The sequence below is a fragment of the Cebus imitator genome, unplaced genomic scaffold (genome assembly GCF_001604975.1).
Source record: "Cebus imitator isolate Cc_AM_T3 unplaced genomic scaffold, Cebus_imitator-1.0 Scaffold66, whole genome shotgun sequence".
NCBI classification, from domain to species: domain Eukaryota; kingdom Metazoa; phylum Chordata; class Mammalia; order Primates; family Cebidae; genus Cebus; species Cebus imitator.
The window spans coordinates 3,022,525-3,032,775 of NW_016107381.1; the positions used below are offsets into that span (position 1 = coordinate 3,022,525).

The 10,251-nt window shown below is 45.0% G+C and overlaps 1 protein-coding gene and 1 pseudogene across 3 annotated transcripts in view; one reads left to right on the forward strand and one right to left on the reverse strand.

The window, feature by feature from the left end:
• The window catches only part of LDLRAD3 (low density lipoprotein receptor class A domain containing 3), a 299,452-nt gene that overhangs the window by 260,219 nt on the left and 28,982 nt on the right, over nucleotides 1-10,251 (reverse strand). The gene's annotated exons all lie outside the window — the stretch shown is intronic.
• Nucleotides 1-10,251, forward strand: part of LOC108305725 — a 42,015-nt pseudogene that overhangs the window by 29,188 nt on the left and 2,576 nt on the right.

The following is a 10,251-nucleotide window of genomic DNA, read 5'->3' on the forward strand; positions in this document are numbered from 1 at the left end:
AAAAAAAAAAAAAAAAAAAAAAGGTCCTTTGCTAATCTGAGATTCTAGTATTCACTAAAAAGGGAAAAATGTGTAAACCATTCAGCAAAATCCAAAATGAGCCCAAGCTCAGGGAAACAATATACTAATAGCTGTGGCCCTCAGAGGATGAGCATAATTTAAGCTAAAGAACTCCTCTCTCCTCCCCTGACCTGAAGCACTTGGAATGTTAGAGAAAAAACTCTGAATGCGGGTGTTTAAAATTTAAATGTTTCATTGAGCTGACTATTCTGGACTCTGCTGGTGATCAATTTACCTATTTACTGTCTTTTCCAGCTCAATAATCTGCTCTAGGTAAAGCAATGCCTCCTGCTTAGGACAGACCATGAGGTGAAGAAAACAGGGAAATCCTTGCAGGACTGACACAGAGGGGCCTTCAGGTCTGAGGCACTGGATCAGAATCACAAGTCCCAAGCAGAGCAAAGCTGGGGTCCCAAAGGTATGTGAGAAACAGCCCCACCTTGAACCAAGGAGCTTAGTACATCAAGAAGAGCTACCACCACAAGTGCAAACCCATTTAACTGATGGCAGTACCAGGTACATGTCACACAATGTCACAAACACAATAGATGAGGCTGCTCTGCCCTGGGCCACCCTGGACGACCCTGCACGAAGGCTGAAGGGAGCAGTGCGGCACTGCAGGTATGTACACCTCGAGCGGGTGTGAGGCTGGAGACAGACAGGGATTCTGTTCACAAACAGCTACAGTTTGAATTTTGCCTTTGATGCAACAGGAAACAGCCTTCAGTGTTACTTCCCTTCCTCCTAAAAATGTGAATTAGACATCCTGGTTATTTTAAATAAGCTGGGCTCCCTTGCATCACTTGAGAGAATCACAAGCCCTTGACAATCAATAAAAAGATCCCCACTGTGCCTCATTCTGGAGCATATCCCATGGAACCCACATGGGAAGCTGCAGCCCTGTTATAAATCCATATCCACATCCTGGAGTCTACCATGGTGACCACCGATGTGGAGGCTCAGGCTTGAAACCACCACCTGTTTTCCCTAACCCCACCATCTGAAGGCATTGCTATGGACTGAGCGTTTGTGTCCCTCCAAAATTCATATGTTGAAATCTAATCCCCAGTGTGATAGTGTTAAGAGGTGGGGCCTTCAGGATGTGGTTAGGTCATGAAGGGATTAGTGCCTTTATCAAAGAGGCTTGAAAGAGCCTTTTTCCCCTTCCGCCATGTGAGGACCGCCTATGAAGCAGAGAGCCATCACCAGACTCGGAATCTGCTGGTGCCTTGATCTTGGACTTCCCAGCCTAGAGAATTGTGAGTGATCAATGTCTATTATCTATAAATTACCCAATCTAAGGCACTTTGTTATAGCAGCTTGAACAAACTAAGAGCGACGTCTCATTGGGCCTCTCCCTACCTGCACTCTCCCAGGATACCTCTTATTCCTCTAGTAAAGCTGCTTGGAAGAATGATCATATTTTCTGTAAAATACCCCTGGTGAAGTTTTCGGAAGTAAAATTCTCGAATTTGGTCCTCTTCCCTTCGTAATTAGCCCCTTCACACACTCCTCCTGGTCCCATTATATGTTTTCCTTTTCTAATTACTAAAAAGACTCCTGATTTTACTTAAGCCCATTCCCCAGACTTCTTTGCAACAAAATGTGGCTGTGTTTTGGCCAATGGGATATAATCAGAAGTTCACTGTGTGACTTCCAGGACAGATCCTTAAGAAGAGGGAGTTCATCTTTCTCAGTGCCTTCCTCCTTCCTTCAACTGGAATTCGGATGACATGGCTGATACTCAAGCAATCATCTTGGGCCATGAGGTACTTAGCACAGGAATACCATGTAAGAGAGGAAGGCTGGGTCCCTGGTGGCATGGAGCCAGCCACCATGCCACCCCGAATTACCTAGCAGGCTCTGAAAGCCACTCCATAGGCGTAACACATGCCTAAGCAATGCAGTTTTCATTCTAATAAGGTGACTTACTGAATTTGAGTTTGAATTTCAATAGACCAATAATACCCAAAAAACCACATTTGTAAATATGTACTAAGTATGCATATTTCCAAAACTCCAAGAAAAATAAAAAGCCAAAGCAACACAGACACATGCATGCACAGACATCCACAGACACAGACACACACACACACACCCCCCTTAAGTCACCGTCCAACTGGCCATATAATACAATTCAACTAAAAAAAACTATTTTGAAAATAGAAGACTCATTCATTCCAACATCATCTCAGATACTTCATAGTGTCCTTCCCCACCCCCACCAGGCTAAGCTCCTGGAGAAGAGACTCTGTGTTATTCAACTCAGTACTGCCAAGTGCCTAACTCGATGCCTGGAACACAGTAAGTTTCGTGATGAATGAAGTCAAATGCATGCGCTGTCCCAGGAGGGGAGGAAATGAGTGTACACAGGAAATACCAACATCCCCTTCCTGACTGAGTCTGTGTTTGTGTTTCCAGAAAATATCCCTCATCCATTGTCCCTGGGCCCCCATACCTCTCATCTACACAATCTCCTTTGGAGGCCACCTGGCCAGCTCCCATCACCTGCTTTGGGGAGAAACTTTCCAGCTCCAGCAGTCTCACATTGCCTCCTACCCTCCTTTCCCACCAAGACATGGACCCTCCACATCTCAGGAAAAGCTGGACTCACAGAACTAATCCCTACAACTATGCCTTTCTCAATTACAAAGAGACGTAAGGATCTAACTGTGTACACTTCCAAGTTCAAATTCTACCATGATGCCATTCACTCGCAACAAGTTTAAAGAATTACCTGGCAGGTTTCCTGCCAACATCATCCCACCCCACCCACATGGTCCCCAACTCTGAGATTATCCCATTTCTGCTTCAGAAACTAGGTCTTATTCTTCCTTTCAGAAACCTATACTCCTAGAAAAATGAGATCCCTCCACCGCTCAGTAGCCCAACTCCCCTTGCCTGTATCAAAAAGGATCCCTCTCTTCAACTAACTTACCAACCTGCCCAAGGCATCTTCTGCATGAACATTTTCCTGAGCCTGGGCATGCAATGCTCTATTCACCTGCTCTGAGAAGTCTCTACCACCATCAGCACATCCAAACACAACTGATAACTCTTTTTGGCTTCATCACCCTTCCACTTAAAAGAAAAACAAAACAACACCCTAGTGCTCCCTCCTCTGCCTGGCCAGCTCTCTGGGTCCGCCCATTTGGAGGCTCCATTCTCCAACCTTCTCTCATGAATCACAGCATCATCCTATACCTCTCTGTCCTACAAAGTTCAGTGTCAAAGATTACACCATTTGCACTCCAGTGCCTATACTGTTTGTTATTGATTTTTTTTAACTTCCTTTAACCCATCATCTTCTAATTAGAGTCTGAGTCCTCTACCCCCTACAAGTCAATCAATCTATAATGACTTTTGGGAAAGGAAATGGGAGCATTATTTTGGCCAGGAACTGCAGGTAACAAAATTGACTTACGGAAATGTGGGGAAAACAAAAATGTAGAGAACACAGCTGCCAGATTTCCCTCCTTCTTCCAGATGCCTGTTCTGCATGCTCCTGTTCTTCAGGGAGAAGGACTGGCACTAATCCATCAGCATCTCAAACACTCCACAGCTTTGCTATTACTGCATTCTACTAGGATAACATTTTCAAGTTGCAACGACACACTTGATTTCACTAAGAGGCAGTGGTGTGGCCAGAAAAGTAATATTTAACAATATGAACATAATCCCTAATAAAACACAGGATTTCAGGGCCAAATGTATGGAAACAAGTAGTAAGCTTCTCCTGTACCCAAGCAGTTCCTAGGTTATCACAGCCTGGAGACATGGAGTATGGACAAGAAGTCAGCAGGAAGCATGTGTATCAAGTCCAGCCAGTGAAGAGCTGCCGAAGAGTCTCATGAAATGAAGTCCACAACCAGACAGAGTTAGGCTTCATACCTAACCAAGGAACCAGGAAAGATGATCTCAGCTCTATGGCATTTACTTCTTGCAGCCAGCTTCACTTCTTAAAAGTTAGTGGGGTTACAGAAACAGTTTATCATACACATGGAAATTTAAAGTATAATAAACCTAGGATGGCAGGTGGATTCCTAAGGCCCCGCCATGGTCTTCACCTTTTGGTATCATGCCCTTGTGTGATCCTCTTCCCCGCAACATGGACAGGACTTGTTACTTCCTTCTAATCCATAAAAGGAAGGTGAACAGATGTGCATTGCAGCTCCCATCATGCTCGAGTCCTTCTCTTTCTTGCTGACTTGATGAAACAAGAGGCTGTATGGAAGACCCACATGACAAGAAACTGAGACTGGCCTCCAGTCAACAGCCAGCAAGAAAATGAGGGCTTTAATCTGGCTGCCTGCAAGGAAATGAATTTTGCTAATAACCTCATGAGCTTAGAATTGAATCCTTCCCCAGTCGAGTCTCAGGTAAGACTGAAGCTTCGGCTGACACTTTGATTGCAGCCTTTCAGAGAGCCCAGCTAAGCTGTATCCAGGCTCCTGGCCACAGCAACTGTGACATAAGTGTGTGCTGTGTTCAAACAAGGAGTTTGTGACAATATTGTTACACAGCAACAGAAAATGAACAGAGATCAAGTCAGTGAGCAAGAATGATTATTCAACAAATGATCAGAACAAGTGGGTGGCCCCTGAAAGAAAAAAAAAAAGCTGGATCCCTCACGCTCACATGGCATCAACATAAATTCTAAGTAGGTGAAAAATACATCAGAAGAGAAAATATGCTTTTGATGTGTAATTTTGGAGTAACGAAGCCCTTCCTAAGGGAAAGTCCAAAAACTATGAAAGAAAAGACTAATAAATCTGATTAAGAGAGAAAATACACCTGCAACTTGTATCACAGAGGGCTAATTTCTATAATATATGGGTAGTTCCTATAAATCAATAAGAAAAAGATTAATTACTCAACAGGAAAACAAGCAAAGGATATAAACAGTTTATAGAAATGAAACCACACATGGTTCTTACACTTATAGAAAGAGGTTTCCTCATTATAAGAGTGAGAAACACAATGAGACACTGACTAGAATCAAAATGATAACACACCTGATTGAAAAGCAATGGGGAAAATGGCACTCTCATTTAATGCTGGTGGGGAGTATACTGATGTAGCCTCTTTAGAGGACATCAAGGCAGTAACTATCAAAACTACAAACATGGCTGGGCACGGTGACTCATACCTATAATCCCAGCACTCTGGGAGGCCAAGGTGGGTGTATCACCTAAGATCAGGAGCTGGAGATCAGCCTGGGCAACATGGTAAAACCTTGTTTCTACTAAAAAAAAAGAAAAAAAGAAAAAAACTAGCCAGGCATGGTGGTGAGCACCTGTAGTCCCACCTACTTGGGACACTGAGGCAGAAGAATAGCTTGAACCCAGGAGGCTGAGGTTGCAGTGAGCAGAGATCGTGCCACTGTATTCCAGCCTGAAGGAAGAGCAAGACTCTGTCTCAAAAAAAACCACAAAAACACCTACAAATGCACTTGACCCGCCGGGCGCGGTGGCTCACACGTATAATCCCAGCACTTTGGGAGGCCGAGGCGGGTGGATCACGAGGTCAAGAGATTGAGACCATCCTGGTCAACACGGTAAAACCCCGTCTCTACTAAAATACAAAACATTAGCTGGGCATGGTGGCACGTGCCTGTAATCCCAGCTACTCAGGAGGCTGAGGCAGGAGAATTGCCTGAACCTAGGAGGCAGAGGTTGCGGTGAGCCGAGATCATGCCATTGCACTCCAGCCTGGGTAACAAGAGCAAAACTCCGTCTCAAAAAAAAATGCACTTGACCCTTCAACTCAAACAATTCCATTTCTACAGGTATTTAGAATTATATATGTGTAAGGCTATCCAATGTAACATTGCTTGTCACAGTAGAGATGTGAATCAACCCACCTACCAATAGGAGCTTAATGAAATCATTTACGGTGCATCCATACAACAGAACACCATAAATCATATACAGGGAATGAGGATTCTCTTTCCATTCTGAAAGAGAGATCTCTCAAATATGTTTAGTAAGTAAACACCAATAACAATAATCAAAACAAAAAAAACCTGAGGTGACTCCAGGGAGGAGACCAGAAAGGCTGGGGTCAGGCCTAAAGAACAGCTTTTATTACGTGCTTTCATATATATATATATGTATTTTGAGACAGAGTCTTGCTCTGTTGCCCAGGCTGGAGTGCAATGGCACAATCGCAACTCACTGCAGCCTCCACCAAGCGATTCTCCTGTCTCAGCCTCCTGAGTAGCTGAGATTACAGGCACTCGCCAACATGCCTGGCTTTTTGTATTTTTAGTAGAGATGGGGTTTCACCGTGTTCACCAGGCTGGTCTCAAACTCCTAAGCTCTGGCAATCCACCTGCCTTGGCCTCCCAAAGTGCTAGGATTACAGGTGTGAGCCACTGCACCCACCTCTTCCACACCTTTTAAATGTTGAACCATATGGTTGCATTTCTTTTTCAAACAACAAAACTGAAATCAATAAACACACATTATTTGTGCAATAGGATGCATAGTATACTACAGTTTCTGTAAAAAAAATTAAATTGAATAGACTACCTGTGTATTCAAACATACCTACACATGTACATTCTTGCACATAAACAGATACCTCTGACAGAGCACACAAGAATCTGAGGGCTGGTTTCCTCTGGGCTGGAGAACTGGTAACCAGTAAACTGTGCATGAGGCAGCAGGGATGAGAAATCCTCTTTCAAATTTTATACCATTATACATATTACCAATTTGAAAACAAACAATTTAAAAAAAAAGTTTAAGCTATTGTGCTTTCTCTGGTCCTCTGCTCTTCCCTCGTGAAGATTCTCACTGATGAATCCCTCCAACATCTCTATGCTGGTAACTCCTACGTCTTTGTCTCTATCCCGGCCTGTGTCTTGAACTGCCATCCTCAGTCTTTCCCTCAGTTTCTCAGCACAGTGGTCTGGTGATACCCCTTCTTATTCTCCTATGGCAGTGTCTTCCCTTAAGAGCTGGAGTTTCACAGAGTTTTTTGCTTAACAAGTTCACATCACCACCTCCTCATTGGTACCCACAAATCTAGTGGTAATCTAGATGCTGGTGCTTTCCAAATCTCCATCCTTGTCCAGATCTCTTGTCTGAGCTCCAGATACAAAACCCAGCTGCCAGAGGATACCTTCTTATAGACGACTGGGATTCCTTCTCCCTCACACCAGCAGCTCCTTCAGTGTTACCATAAGCCAGTGAATGGAGCCACCATCTATTCAGATAGAATCCTGGGATCTTCCTAGATTATTTACCCCACTCCTTCCCCATCCCAATCATCTGTCTTAAGGCTCCTACACAGTCCTGTAATCTGTCACCTTCCTCCCACCTCTGTGGATCTCCCTGGTCCAGTCCACCTTCCTCTTTCCTGCAACTTTCCAGCTATTCTGAATACCCACAGTATCACTCCCCCATCCACTCCCCACCCTAAGGCTCAATTCATCTTTTAGGTTCTGTATTCCTTCCCTAGGACTGCCATCACAAAATGCCACTGACCGAGGGGCTTGAACAACAGACATTGTTCTGGAGGCTGGAAGTCCATGTTCAAGGGGTCAGCAGGTTTGGCTTCTCAAAAACTCTCCTTGGCTTGCAGATGGACACCTTCTCACTGTGTCTGCACGTGGTCCTTCCTCTGCGCATGTGCATGCCTGGTGTTTCTCTGTTTCTAAAACTCCTCCTCTTGTAAGGACAAAGGTCAAACTGGGCTAGAGCCTATCCTAACAGCCTCATTTTAACATAATTATCTCTTTAAAGGCCATATCTCCAAATACAGTCACCTTCCAAGGTACTAAGTGTTAGGGCTCAACATACGAGTTTTGGGGATGCAAGTCAGCCCATCATAGCATCCAACAGGTCATGTCACTCCCCTCAATAAAATCTTCCACTGGGGTTCCAATGCCCATGAAATAGTATCCTTTCTAAAACATGACCCTTGCCTCCCTCTCTCCCTCCCAAATAGAGGGGGAGCATGGGAGGGGTAGGAGTTCAGATGGGGATAAGGATACAGGCACAATTAGAGAGATCAGGAGGAAATGGCACCCTTCGTTATCTCTCTTCCAGTCATGCTTCTTCCAACTACAGATTGACTTTGGGCAAGCTGTCTAAGCTCTCTGCAGAATGGGATGGGTCCTGGATGGCCCGCAGGCCTGGCTGAGCAGCAGGGAGAGATGGTATTACTCCACCCCACACTTAGATCCCCTAGACAGAAAATACCAGGCCTATATCCTCTCTGAAAAAGCAAAGATTCCCCCAGAATCAATCAAGGAATTTTCTGGCCGAATCTAGGATTAGAAGCAGATCTAAAGTGCAACTGGGCAACCTCCCTCTGAGACTGAACTGCTCATTAAGGTGTCCTAGATATCCAGCATTAGAAAGTTACCACCTTGCTGGCTCCAGAGTAAAAACGAATGCATGGACTTGGCAGCCACATTATGCAAGACCTGACTTGTCTGTCTCCACTTACGAACTGACTGATCTGGGGCAAGATGCTTAACACCTCTGAGCCTTGACGTACTCATCTATAAAATGGGGTTAATATTCTTCTGGGTAGTTCTAACTACACTAATTCCAAGGGCTGCTGTAAATAATCACTGCAAACTGAGTGGCTTAAAACAACAAAAATATGTTCTTTCACAATTCTAGAGACTAGAAGTTCAAGGTGTTGGCAGGGTCATGCTTCCTCTGAAAACTCCAGGGCAGAATCCTTCCTTGCCTGGCTTTTGGAGGCAATCCCTGGCATTCCTTGCCTTGCACCTACATGTCCCAATGTCTGCCTCTGTCTTCACAAGGCCGTCTTCCCTCTGTGAGGGTCCGTGTGCCCCTCCTTATTACAAAGACACCAGTCACGGGAATTAGAGTCCACCCCAATCCAATAAACTTTGTCTTAACGAATGACCTATGTCAAGACCCCATTTGCAAATCGGATTCCATTCACAAGTACCAGGTTTAGGGCTTCAGTGTATCTTTTGGGGGGACACAATTCAACCTGCAGCACCTACCTGGACGATTGTGAGAGGATTAAAGAAATAGTGACCTAAAAGCACTAAGGACAGCACCCGGCACACAGTAGGCACTGCACACAGAACGGTTTTTCTGTTCCAGTGTGTGGCTAATATACGGCAGGCTACTTTCCCAGAAGATCGGGCCTAGCTTCTTTGCTCCTCATAAAAACAAAAACCACAGGCAAGAAACCAAAAGCTAACAAGCCAGCATCCTCATGGCTAATGCTGTGTTGTTAAGACTTTTAAAACAAATAAAGCAGGACTCGGTACCAAGTCACTGATGTAAATATTTTATCAGTGGGTCTCTGAAAAAACTCCACACACACACACACACACACACACACACACGTGGGCCCCACGCACTTCCTCCCTGGAGGAGCTGGTTCTGCCAATAAGGGCCCTCAAGGGTGGTTTGAAAGCAGAGAGTTTACTCAAGGTGTGCACCTCTGGTTCCAACATCTGGCTGCATTCCAGCTCAGCAAAGCCTCCCAGAAACAAGGCACCACTGGCTGTATGGACACCTAAAGGCCATGCTGAGGCTGAATCCTGAGCAACCTTAACACTGGGGCTTCCCAGGAGAGCCAGGCGAGACGGCTCAGCCAAGGAAGTGATTAATAAATTATGGGCAAAGCTTTTTCCCATCCCCTGCTCGGTGGAAACCAAAACGCCTATCACAATGATCAAAGCTGCTGCCCACAACTTCAGATTGACTTTGGCTGAGCTCATTAAGTCATAAGCTTCTGCAGAGTCGATTTTCTCCGTGGATAATGCTTGAAAATTAGGAAGTTAAGTGGCCTGGGAGAACCTGGGACCCATTAACCAACTAGCCAGTCAGAGCTTCCATTAAAAGAGGAAAATAGCTGAAAATCTGAAACCTCTTGTTGGGCAGCTGTTCAAAGATTCTGCTATGAGTTTTCAGGGAAGCCCCCTGGAGTTTGCACCAACATGAGCAGAAAACCCTCTGTGGACATGAAGTGAGAAGGACATCGACTGAGAAGACAGAGTCCTGGGTTCATATCCCGGCTGCATCTCGAATCTTAGGGATTTCTTTCCTCTCTCTGTCCGGAGGGAGAAGGGCCCCTCAGTCTAAGGCACGTGGATTCCATGACTGGAACCTGTGTATAAAGTCGTGACGCTGAGCCGGGGACTTGGTACACATACCATATGCACTTAAAAAAGGACTGTTCGTAAAC